The 13,149-nt window shown below is 43.6% G+C and overlaps 1 long non-coding RNA gene across 2 annotated transcripts in view; it reads left to right on the forward strand.

The window, feature by feature from the left end:
• The window catches only part of LOC309339968, a 100,333-nt gene that overhangs the window by 15,447 nt on the left and 71,737 nt on the right, over nt 1–13,149 (forward strand). The window lies entirely within an intron of this gene.

Below are 13,149 nucleotides of genomic sequence, written 5' to 3' on the forward strand. Positions count from 1 at the left end.
AACCTAGCAGTTCGAAAGCACATCAAGTGCAAGTAGATAAATAGGTCCCGCTCCGGTGGGAAGGTAAACGGCATTTCCATGCACTGCTCTGGTTCGCCAGAAGCAGCTTAGTCATGCTGGCCACATGACCCGGAAGCTGTACGCCGGCTCCCTCGGCCAATAAAGTGAGATGAGCGCCGCAACCCCAGAGTCAGTCACGACTGGACCTATTGGTCAGGGGTCCTTTTACCTTTTTAGTGTATAGATCAGGCACCCCCAAACATGGCCCTCCAGCTGTTTTGGGACTACAGTTTCCATCATCCCTGACCACTGGTCCTGTTAGGTAGGGATGATGGACATTGTAGTCCCGAAACATCTGGAGGGCCATGTTTGGGGGTGCTTGGTCTAGATCAAGGGAAGTAATAGTCCTGCTCTATTTTGCCTTGGTCAGAGCCCACCTAGAGTCCTGTGTCCAATTCTGGGCACCACCATTTAAGAAGGATGTTGATAAGCTGGAAGGTGTGTAGAGGAAGGCAACCAAGATAATCAAGGGTCTGGAAACCAAGCCTTATGAGGAGCACTTGAAGGAGCTGGGTATGTTTAGCATGGAAAAGAGGAGAGAGAGAGAGAGAGGAGATATGATAGCCATCTTCAAATATCTTAAGGGCTATCACATGGAAGAGGGAACAAGCTTGTTTTCTTCTGCTCTTGAGGGTAGGACTCAAGACAATGGCTTCAAGTTACAAGAAAGGAGATTCTGACTAAACATTCATAAAAACTTTCTGACAGTAAGAGCTGTTTGGCAGTGGAACAGACTCCGACGAGAGGTGGTGGACTCTCCTTCCTTGGAGGTTTTTAAAGAGAAGTTGGGTGGCCATCCGTCACGGATGCTTTAGCTGAGATTCCTACATTGCAGGGGGTTGGACTAGATGACCCTTGGGTCCCTTCCAACTCTAAGATTCTATGATTCTATCGGTGGGACCTCCAGGCAAGGCCAGAAAGGGCCAGGAGTGCAGCTACTTGAGACTTCTGCAACAGGAGGAACAAATGACAGACAGACAGAGATATTTCAGAAGATTAGAGCATAACAAATGAGGAGGAGCGAAGAATTGGGAAGCTTTGGTAGAAGATGATTATCAGATCCAGCCCCCATCTTCCTTATTGCCCATCCTAGTAATCCCACTTGGAAGATCAACAATAATGTGAGATGCTTAGCCATCTTTGAGCTGGTAGTGTTCTCTTAATATTTTTGCCGTACTGTACACAGATGGACAATAAGCCTTAGAATGAACGCCAAATTGTAGCTATATTGTAAAAAAGTAGGCAAGAGTTGTCCCTTGATGTAGCTTGGACAGCGAACGTTCCAAGGCAGCACTGGCATACGGATTTAAAAGTTGGTGAATAGGAAAAGCTCCAGTTGGTTACAGCATGCATCCAGGTTTTTATGACTTCTCATTGGATTACTTCATACTTTCCAAAGCAGGTGCTAGAAGGTTTTACATGCTCAGTGATGGGAGCTGGTGAGAAAAACTCAGTCACTGTAATTCTCCGCCTCCCTTAAAAGGTCGGCACACCATCTCTGTTGGTGCAGACAAAAGAACTTCTGCATAAAGCAGGGGTGGTCTCTGAGGTCATCCTAATAAAAGCGACTGGCTTATGAGATCCAGGAACATTTAGACTAGACCAGGATTCCCCAAACTCCACATGTTAAGGTGAATTTCGACACAAATCACTACCCTGGTCTCCTATTTTATTCAGGAACAAAAAGATAATGTTATGCTTTGAACTTAAAGGTCTTAAGGAGAGCCTCCTCTTTGGATGGTACTACTGTATGTATTGCTTCCCTTTAGAATGTGGTAAGCCAGGCCTGCTGCAAATGACAGTTCTTTTGCTCATTCTGCTGAGTAGGGCCCTGAGGATCCTGCCTCAAAGTCCTGCCTTGATGGCACTGTACTTGCTTGCTTCTTTCCTTCTACCAGGACTCTGTAAATGACTTAAACATGTACAGGAACTGATTTCACACAGATGAGGGAAGCGGGCTTCTGTCAGAAGGTATACTTTCAGCTGGTCACCTGAATAGATGTCATACAGACTATACTTGCAGACTATACAGCTTGGGATCCTGTAAGAAGCAGTTTTTACATGTGTGTAGCACATGTTTTTTATTGGTACCAAATTGCTGATTGAAGGTGGTGCCCCACACCCAGCCTAGTGGTGGAGGCTGATGGTGCCTGGATGACAAGTGCAGATCTTCTTAGCCAAGCCTGAATAAACCTTTAGGTGGGAGCATCTATTGATGTTTCAACCAGATTTTGTTACCAGATAAGAGATATTCACAAGGTGCTTCCAAATATCCATAAGATCATTTTGATTTACAGCTGAATGCCTGAAAAACACAATATAGTTCCCTTTAATTTAGTACTGGCTGCACTAGTTTTTCTGTAACATTTTCAGTGCAAGGCCTTGAGCACGGCTTGGTTGTTGAATGTGCGCTTGCTGGGCCACCTGCACAGGAATACTAGAAGAGCAGGGGCTGTGTATCCATCTCTACCCATGGCTTGCTGGTGCTCCAGCTGCATGCAGAGAGCCTTCTTCGCATACAGCTGTGTACAAGGGATTCTGTTCAAGTGTTCTAATAAAGACACGTGGGTTGGTTTTCAAGGCTGATGCCATAATGCCGTCCTTCACGCATGTTTATTCCGCATGCAAGTCACATCTGAAAACAATTAAGGGCACAATGCTTTCATTGTTATACCTGGGAGCCTTGAAGCGCATGCTGAAGAAGGTTTATGCAGAAGGCGGTCCCACTGCGTTCTATAGGTTTAACCCCTTAGGAAGCATGCCTAATTTTAACTTAGACATACAGCGGTGTCCCTCTTAAAGGCTGATAGCCGAGGTTGTTTTTTCTTTCAAAATAAAATTGGAGGCAAAATTTGCTTGCACATAAGCTGTAAACATATGTGGGTATAAGACTGAGTGCCAACCACCCTCAGAGGGCAACGCACTGTGCAGTTCTCCGTGAACCACTGATCAGCAATGCTTCTGGGTGCACAGAAGGAAGGAAGCCCAGAGGCTTTTGAACTCCTGAAACTGTTGGGCTAGAACTGGGAATGTTTAGTCCTGCTGTATGTAGAACTGGCCCATGCAGTGAATGATCAGAACTGCAGTTTAAAGCATCCTTTTGAACAGTGACTCTGGACTTGCCCCACCCACCTGTGAGGCTACTGGGTCTTCCTGAAATGGAAAGCAGGGCCAACCCGCCCATCGGGCAGAGTGGAGCAGCCCACCTTGGGTGGCACCTCCACAGGTGCCCCACCAGCCCCTGGCATTGCATTGCATTGCATTTAGTAGCCCTATTAGCTGCTTGTCACCTGAAGGTTTCCAAGCGACTTGCAGCAGCAACAACAACAACAACAACAAATATACACTGCAAATTACCGTAGGAGGGAAAGGGGGGGAATCATATAATGCATTAATATTTCATATACCATAATATCCACACAAAAACCCCATATTTAAATAATAAACAAAGCAATGCTCAGACCCACTAATTACCAAAGAAATAAAATACACAAAACCTCAAACTCCCCATAGTCCAAAAATCATTCCCACCAGACCAATATTTCTTGTCTAAACCTCCCCGCCCACCCAGAAGTCTGGGGTCAAGGCCAGCTGCTACACCTCCATGGTGGGGCGTCCAGCCTGACACCTCTCCTTTCACGTCATGGGGAGCAGCAACAAAGCAAAGCAGGAAGAAGACGGGAACCAGAGTTCTACCTGCTTTGCAGCTGACCTGGCTGCTGCTCCTCTCCTGCTGCTCAGGGGCCCCGGCTTGGGTCCCAGCTTATGGGGGCCCAATGGCACCCGCGACATAACATGGGTGGCATGATGATGTCGTGAAATCAAGATGTCACGTGAAATTCGCACACCGCAGTCGTGCTTCTGAGGCCTCGCAGGGCCTAAGTGGCCACGCCGAAGGCCTCATGAGACCTCCAATGTGACTGACGGTTTTTACTGGAATGGGAGCCCGGCTGTGTGGGTGCTGAGCACCCAGGGGCCCCTCTAGTTGGCCCCAGCGCTGCTGCTGCTGGGGGCCTGCTGCTGCGACTGCTGGGATTGCGTGGCTGCAGCAGCTGCTTCTGGAGAGATCTGGCTGAACTCTGCAAGATCTTACAAGAGTTCTGTTTGCTCTTACTAGAAGCTACTGGCACGCAGAAATGCTCTTCTGATTCTGGTTTGCCTCAAATCACTGACTTCTGATTCCTGTCTCCTGCTCACCTCTGACAGCTGCCCAAAACTGAGCCTTGACCAAGTGGAAGTCATTCCTTCCCTCTGCGCTGGGAGTGATTTGTCCAGTCAAATCTAATGTGCAGGCACAACAAAATAACCTACTTCCAGCAAGAGGCTCTTTGGAAAAAGCCAAGGCCAGAACAATGAATCAGAGGTTGCAGGCAGCTCTGGGTTCACCAAGACTCCTTAATATTATTAGTTCTTCCTGGCACACCATTTGCCTGAGCAAGGTTACGCTAGAGAATCCCAAAAATTTTATAATGGCTTCTTCTGAGAAACAGCAAAATGTGGAGACAGTGAGAGCAGACTTGCTGCAACACTTTACATCCTAATCATCCTCATGTAGTAAAAGTTGCTTTTCCAATTCACAACCAACACATTCATGTCTATTTGTTGCAGAAGATGTCACTGGAATTTAAATCCCCTTTTAACCTAAATGATGGGTGGGCTTGTGTTCACTAGCTGTGGAAGAATTTGCTATCCACCCACCATTGTATAATTTTAGTAGATTAAACTGTGTTGATTTTCTGACAAATACAGGTTTTGTGGAAATCGGATTTCAAAAAAATGAAACTTAAAAATTTATGATACTTATAAAAACTGGTTGGAAAATTTCAGCTCGTAAAGACACGAGGCAATGCTTTGTAGCTTATAGTTAAAACTCTTGTGAGGCAATATTCTTGATTTTACTACTAGCAGATTAATCTTGGTATTAAAATAGGTAGTATAAAGGTAGCAGTGCTTCTCTTTAGGTGGTTCCTATGCGGTTGGGTCTTGCTCTTCAGATCAAAGCGGGAAAAGGTTTTTGATGACTTAATTTACACACTTCTATACAGTGAATACTGTATAGAAAATACTGAAAAGACATTTAAGAGGTGCAACAGTAGATTACTGGTTGTTAAGCAACTCTTAACTTTGGTTTGTGATTCTCTGTGACAAGCAGAATCAGAACTGCAGGGCAGTGTCATTGAGGAGATATGGAGGGGTTCCTGTTGCACCATGCTGTTGCAACCCCTGCCAGCATCTACATGCATCCATCTGCCCTTGAAAAGTTAAGACTAGAGTGACCAGCTTTGATGGCAATAGGAGCATTGGATGATAGACAAAGAGCCAACATGATTCATCTCATTTTATCCTTGGCAAAACCCTCAAAAGGACAAAATGATTTTGCCTCTAAGCTGATGAGGATGGAAAGGCAAACATTTAAGCTTCTCATTCTGATAAGAAAATTCAAACCTGCTCAAAGCTTACGCCTTTCAGTATCCTTGTGGTTCCATTAATGCACTGCCATTCAGTAAATATAAAAGAACCAAAAGGATCTTTCTGTACTCGGCTTTATATCTCATGTTATCTTCCATAAAACTATTCTTCAGCAATGGAACTGATGGTACAAAGGTGATTACCTCTTAAAATACTATTGGTGACGTGTTGGTTTTTTTTATTTTTATTAAAGAATCTGCTTAAATTGGATGCATTCATGAAGCAGCAACTGCATTAATATTTGCAGGCAATTGACACTGAAATGTGACAGGAGCACATGGTCAGCTTTCCAGTGTGTCTGTTGGGGAGAACCTACTTTTTGCCTATGGGAGTGGCAATGTAACTTTATTCCAATCTGTTCATCCCTGCCCACAATCTCCACCATCCTTGGCTACCTAAACAATTATTGCCATTTCTCTTTGTTGCACCTTATGAGCAATGAAATAAGAAAATAAAACAGGACATTTTTTTCCAACATGCATGCAAAAATTAGGTAAATCTTATTGGCTCAGCTCCACAATGAAATCTTAACTCCCTGTAATTGCTTCTTCATCTCTTGCTACTCTTTCTTCCCTCTGTGCATCAGAGTCAACAGAGTTTAGATTGGGGGATGGGGTCTGTCACTGCTCCCTTTATGTTATGCTGGAAAATGCTGTGTATGTTTGTGATGCTGTGTAAAAAAACGACACCTCACAGAAACGTCTATACATAGTATGCATTGCATTCCCAGTGAAGCTGTGGTAATGTGATTTTTAGTAAGATGTATTGTTATGCTTTTCCTACCAGCACTCAGGTGAAAATTAAATTTACTAATGAGTTATGACAGTTGACTAATAAGATGCATGGAAAGGTTAGGTTTTTCAGGAGTGAAACCACGCCCCCATTCTGGTAGCTGCAAATTTAGGGCTTTTGCAACTCATTAGCAAATGTAATCTCTCTAATGTATCATGCCCTCATTATGCGAGTGACATTTCAATGTATTGTTTTAGTACTTTTTCCTCACAATATTAGTGATGTGTATATAATGGGGGGGGGGGGATAATATTGATCCTTCTGGTCAGGTCTCTCCTTCTCCAAATAAGTAGGTATTTTTTCCTTGTATGAGACAAGCCCTGGAGACATATTCATTGAACCCAGTGGGGTCAGCTTACATAGCTCTCCAGCCATTCAGTGAACTCATCTGCTGGCAAGTCTGGTGTGAGTCTTTTCCTTTATAAAGTTAAGTCTTTTCTCTTTGACCACCAGGGGAAACGCTGCAGACTTTTGCTCTCCACTCCCACACCTTGCCTCCACTGCCTATTTCTATGGCATGTAACCGCTTTTGCAAAACTGCATCTGGTAATGGTGGATGTTCCAACTCCCTGGGATGATGATATTGCAACTCTGCTGTGGTTGTGCTAGCATAAGGTGGTGGAGAAAGGCCCACCTCACCTGTAGAGCATGTGCCCAACTTTTAGAGTATTGCATGCTGATTCCTCAGCATATCTTCAGTCACAGTTAGCAGGGCTAGAAAAAGCCTCTAGCTTTGGACCCTCAATAGCTTTTAGCAAGCTCTGAAACAATTGGACCACAGGTTTGAATCTCAGAGCTGCTTCACCTACTACAAGGAGTGTGTGGATGCAGTTTGTTATGTTGAAAAGGAAACTTCTCCATGGAGACATTTCAAATAAATCCTATATGTCTGAAACCATTCCAAGTTGGATTTCCCCTCCTCAGTTGGTTTCCTGTTTCCATCTGAAGTTGCTCCAATTCAGACCAGTGTTGCTGTGCTCACACTGGAACTGTGCGCATGCCTGTGTCATGTGCAAGTTCTCTTTCAGATTTTATAAACAAAAGCCTCCTCATTGACATATGTCACATATATAAGCTGGACTTGATATATTGTGGGGAAAGGACCCCTTTAATTTAAAAGACCTTATGTGAAGCATTAAAATGGGATCTAGAAAGGTCATGAATGTGTAGATAACTAAAAACTGAGTCCCTACATCCCACTGAATTTAGTGGTCTGAGTAGACATGTAAAGGACTGCAGTGTGTGTGAATGGGACTTCACATATGCAAGTGGCTTTCAGATTGCCCACAAGGAACTAGCCTCTTAGGTGTCAGAACTGCTTCACAGTCTCCAGCATTTCCCAAATGATAAATGGGGCACACATGTATCCTTAGAACAACAAGCACTGCATGAGCCCATTGCAGATTGTTAAAGAAGCGCATTGTGAATCCTCTGCTCTCTATTAAATTACTTTGCATCAGCCTGCAGTATACCCCAATATTTCCCTTTCACTTAAGAATGTTCAGTATTATGTTTAGATTAATAATGGATCTGATTGTGTTGTATTACTTTATTTATTTATTTATTTATTAAAAATCCTACTTTTCCTCAAGAGAGAGCAGAACACTACTTGCAATCAATAAAAACGTACAAAGAGTGTAGAAAGAACAATATCCTATAGATTTTAAAAATGAGAAATAAGGAGCAAAACTACGATTGGCTGGATAAAATAGCATTATGAAGTACCCATTAAAATAATTTCCAGCAGAGTTAAGAACAATTAAGAGCCAGAAGCCGTCCTGGAAGAGGAAGGCTTTCACTCTTCCAGGGGGTTGGACTCGATGGCCCTTGTGGTCTCTTCCAACTCTATGATTCTATGATTCTATGATTCACTCTGCAGCAAAAGGTCCTTAATGAGGAGGCAAGTTGAGCTTCCCTTGGGAAGGGGCTCCAGAGGCTGCAGTCAAGGCTGCATGTCATGGCACTTTGTGGGTTTTTATAAGGAGAAATGATGGAAGGGAAGCAGGCAATGTGCTGGTGTTTGTGTCTCTGCATGCATTTAAATACATGTGCATTAGAACGGAGCTGCATGTCTGCTCTGATTCAGAAATTTAACCTGAACAGACTCAAGGGGAGAGCAGTAAATCTCTGAGGAATTCTAGTGCAATTGTGTGCGTGCGAACAAAACTTTCAAAAGTTATCACCCAAGGGCAAAAAGAGGGCAGTGGTTTAACAGAGGCAGGCCCAGCAAACAGGGACAGTGGCATCGTGTGAAGTTTTGCTGTCCCCAAAGCAGCTAGACAGGGGCAGTTTGTTGGGAAGTCCCTTAAGGAAAAGATGAAAGGAACATGCCTGGAGGCCTTTCCCTTTGGCAGGATTTTAAATCACCTTTTGAATCTCCTGGGTCTCAGGAGGATATTTGAGTCTGCCCTTTTTTGTTCTGCTGAATTGCTAGACACATTAGCCTGTATAATGTGACCTTTCTTATCCAGAAACCTGAGTCCCCAAAGCACAAAGATATTCAGAGAATTCTTCAAAGACTTCACAAACTTCCCTTTGTTTTATGTTTTTCTGGTTCCCACAATCTTTTAATTGTGAAGATCTTTTCTTCTGTCTCTTGGATCAAGTGTATAAGCTTTTAACCAGGGGAAAGCATTGCTGAAGTACATCAGTAGCCTAGAAATGGTATACAACTGACCGCAAAAAAAAAAAAAAAAGCTTAGGCACTTGAGATTGTTAAGAGCTCTTCTCATTTGAAATGGATTTTCCCACTCTTGATGTCTAACTGAAAAAGGAATGAAACTCAGACCACTTTTTCTTTATAATACCTTAGAGCAAGAATGGGCATGTTTTTATCCCTTTTTGCAACTTGGCATACCTGCAGAGAGACATCATCCAATGGTGCTTCTCTTTTTCTTCCTTTCTTGCTTTCCTGTTAAAAGTATGCAAAGTAAAAATAAAGAATGAAACTGCGCATTCCAATATGATGGCTCTGCTTCTAAGCCTCCATTGTCACATGAGGAATTTTCTTTCAAGATAGTCCATATGCTCTATTTTTTTCCCCATATGCCATATAAAGTATGGCTTGATGAAGGGCTTAATTAGTATATATTAATTTGCTTTCATTTAATATTTCCTGTTTCAGTCTTTCTCATCCTTGGTCCACAGATGTTCTTGAACTGCAACTCCCATCATCCCTGACCCCTGGCCTCCTTGCTAGGAATAATGGGGGTTGTAGTTTCATAACACCTGCGGACCCAAGACGGAGAGAGGCTGGAATCCTCACTTCAGAATTTGCTGTTAAGTCAGATGTAAGCATCAGAATAAAACCAACTTCTTTCTGATGCTTCATGAAATAATGTAAACAAGATATATTGTACATCCAACAGTGTAATGGATTTCACTAATAGAAGAATTTCAAAGACAAATCCAAATCACTTACATCTATTTAGCTCTAATTTCTGGGAAAATATTCTAAAGCCCAGGAGGGATAATTCTTAGTGTAGCTTTTGGGCATTAATTTCTTCATGTATCTATCTTAAAAATGCATTCAAGGTTGCTGTATGAAATATGCAATACTTTAGGGTACCCTAACTTTCCATTTATATTGTGTGTGTGTGTATATATATATATATATATATATATATATAGTATTTATTTATATTAATATTATACACGGAGCAATGGATCCAAACTGCAAGAAAGAAGATTCCACCTAAACATTAGGAAGAACTTCCTGACAGTAAGAGCTGTTTGACAGTGGAATTTGCTGCCCTGGAGTGTGGTGGAGTCTCCTTCTTTGGAGGTCTTTAAGCAGAGGCTTGACAACCATATGTCAGGAGTGCTCTGATGGTGTTTCCTGCTTGGCAGGGGGTTGGACTCGATGGCCCTTGTGGTCTCTTCCAACTCTGTGATTCTAGGATTCTATTCTCCTTGTGGCAGTGAAGCCCCTGACATGCACTGTGTGAACTAGTTTGGTGCCTGTAATGTTTACAGTCAAACATCTGCAAGAAGAGCCTTGATGGATCAGGTGGAGGGTTCATAGAGTCAAGCGTCTTGTTTACAACAGCAGCCAGCCAGAACTAGACATTACAGCACAGCCAGGCACTTGGTTTCAGACTCTCACTTCTGTCAACTGGAAGGTTTACAGGAGAGGGGAGCAGATTTTTGCTGATTCCCTGCTTCTCTCTTTCCCTTGCACTTCCCTGCATCACTTTCTATGCTTCTCCAGACGGTCCCCCAAACCTTCTGGACCCCCATTAATATCAGTGCTGTATCTGCAGTTTTTCCCCTAGGGGCCAAAGGTCTGCACTGCACTGGTCTGCCCCATGGCTGGCACCAATGTGTGTGTATGGGGGTGGAGGTGGTGAGAAAGTCTTTCTGCTCTTCATGTCCCATGCAGGCTTCCATAGAAAGGGCTGTCTCCTTGCCTGCCCTAGGAAGAGGAAGAGGTGAGAAGCTGCAGCAGGAAATAATAATAATAATAATAATAATAATAATAATAATAATAATAATTATTATTATTATTATTATTATTATTATTATTATTATTATTAAATTTGCTGTCCATCTGACTGGGTTGCCCCAGCCGTTCTAGGCAGCTTCCAGCCAATTAAAACTTCTGAGCACAGTCAACCACACTGCATCTGTCATCAAAGCCTGAACCCGCCTTTATGTCCCTGCTGCGTCAGCAGAACAAGAAGGAAGAGTCAGGACCTGGCGACAACATGGTGTGGCAGATGGAGGCATGCCATTCACCATCCACCTACCACTTCTAATAAGTGGGCGCTGCCTGGAAGGTGTGGAGCCACCGAGTGTGTGTGGCAGCGGCTGCAGGGAGGGTGTCTCTAAACTCGCATTTCTAGTTCCTGTGTTACTGAAAACCAATTTCCCTGCTTATGCCTTTCTAGAACATCTAAACAGACTTCTGTGTAGTTGCCAGCGCCTGCAGGAAGCAGTTAAAGGGTACTGATGAATATATATTACTTAAGATTTTCTGCATGCTGGGATGGAGATATGGCTGATGGGATGAATCAGAATCAACTTGTTGAGAAGCCAGCAATAGTGAATGATTAAGGTATGAATCTGACCTAACTGTATAGAGAGCAGGTTGGATAGCTGAGCAAATTGAGTCTGCTGTGGCAGAGACAAAAATAATTGCACACTGGAACTACAGAGCATATCCCGGCAGTTAATTCATTAAGAAGCCTTTCTATTTAGTTATCCTGGCTATCATTTTTCTGCATTAGATCCCTCATGCAATTCACAATTCCACAGCTGGAGAGCTGAAATACACGAAACCAACCCTTTTCACAGCACTGAAGTTTCTGCAATGGCAAGAGTCATAGCCACAGATTCGCCAAGAACCTTATTTGCCAGTCCTAGTTGTGCGGGTCTCTCCAAGAGTGGATCCTTCACAGAAGTCTTCTATAGTTTGCTGTGTGTAGGGGAGGCACATTGCAATGGATGATTGTGCTGCGTTCACTGGCATGTCTGCAATGCATCTGTGAAGTGGAAATCTGCAAAGGCAGGGATCGCAATGGCTCAGAGAGGTGCCTGCAATATGTCAGCATTCAGACATTACAAATATGCCTCTGAACGCATGTACAGTGAGGTGTGGGAGGAGAGTCTGCTCCCTACCCACATGGTACGTGCATTCTGGAGGAGAGCCGAGAAGAGATTAGGGTCCTTGAAGATGCAGTTGGGGGCAGTGATCACTTTTCAGTTACTGAAGAAGTCACCCCCCCTAAGTAGCAGTCTTAATTGTGAATGTGACCCAGAAGAAGAGGGCCCAGCCAGATCCGTGGGCCCAGTGGCAACAGAAGCAACGAGGCTGGATAACAATCCAGGCAGTAGCGTCACACCTGGATCTGAGCCTGAGCCTCTCCTTCGGGGGCTGCTTGACCCAGGGACCCCTTTCCCTAGGGACCCTGTGCACCCCTATGCCTACTCCTTAGGGCAGGCAGAGAGGCAAAGAAGAGGCAGAGGGATGGGCCAGACCACGGCCAGTGCAAGGCCTCCCCTTCTTTGGTGCGAGGCTGATCTGAACCTAGAAGAATGGAAGGTCTCAGTACAGCACTGGGCTTCATGGAAGAAATACTTGTATGTATTTCCACTCAAGGTATGCACTGTTAAATCTTGCTTAATTTCTATGACTTGCCTCTGTCCCTGTGCATTTAGCATTGAATACCATCCTAAGGCACACTTCCAGCAATTCACCAACTTTTATTGTGTTCCTAGAGCCCCAGAGTTCCCTCCCCTGACTGCATTGTCTGTGTAGATTCATACATATGAAAAATGAGGAATTTATCAGACTGCTTTTTCAGTGTCTGCCTGTTTAAATGGCAAAAAGTGATATTCTCAGTTTCTTTTGCCAGCCGCTTCAGTGCACTTTGTGTGTATGTACCAGCTGTGGTTATTACAGCTCCACACCAGAACCTCTGTATTATGAACATCTGCCGTAGCTGATGGCTCCATTCCTTGCCTGATGCGTTTTGTAACTCTCAAGGGTCTCTGCAGCTGCACGTCCCATTTGTTTTGGTGAGGCTTATACTGGCACCATAGTTTAAGGATTGGGCCATTTTTACATGAGCTTGTTGTCATAAAAAGAAATGTTATTGCAGTAGCAGATCAATGAAGGCTGCATATACCAGAAACCTCTTGTAAACTTATGAAACTCTGCATTCTGTTGTGTAAATACTGAATTAATGAGGGTGGGTTGGGAATAGTCAGAAAAGAGAGGCTCCAGCAATGTATTTTTTGCCACCCACCAAACTTGTAATCATTTTAAAGCTCCGGTTGACATAAAAAAGCCAATATAAACTAGGTTTGCCACATCTTGAAGAGCAA

This window comes from Podarcis erhardii (genome assembly GCF_964252035.2).
Source record: "Podarcis erhardii genome assembly, chromosome: 4".
Lineage (NCBI taxonomy): Eukaryota > Metazoa > Chordata > Lepidosauria > Squamata > Lacertidae > Podarcis > Podarcis erhardii.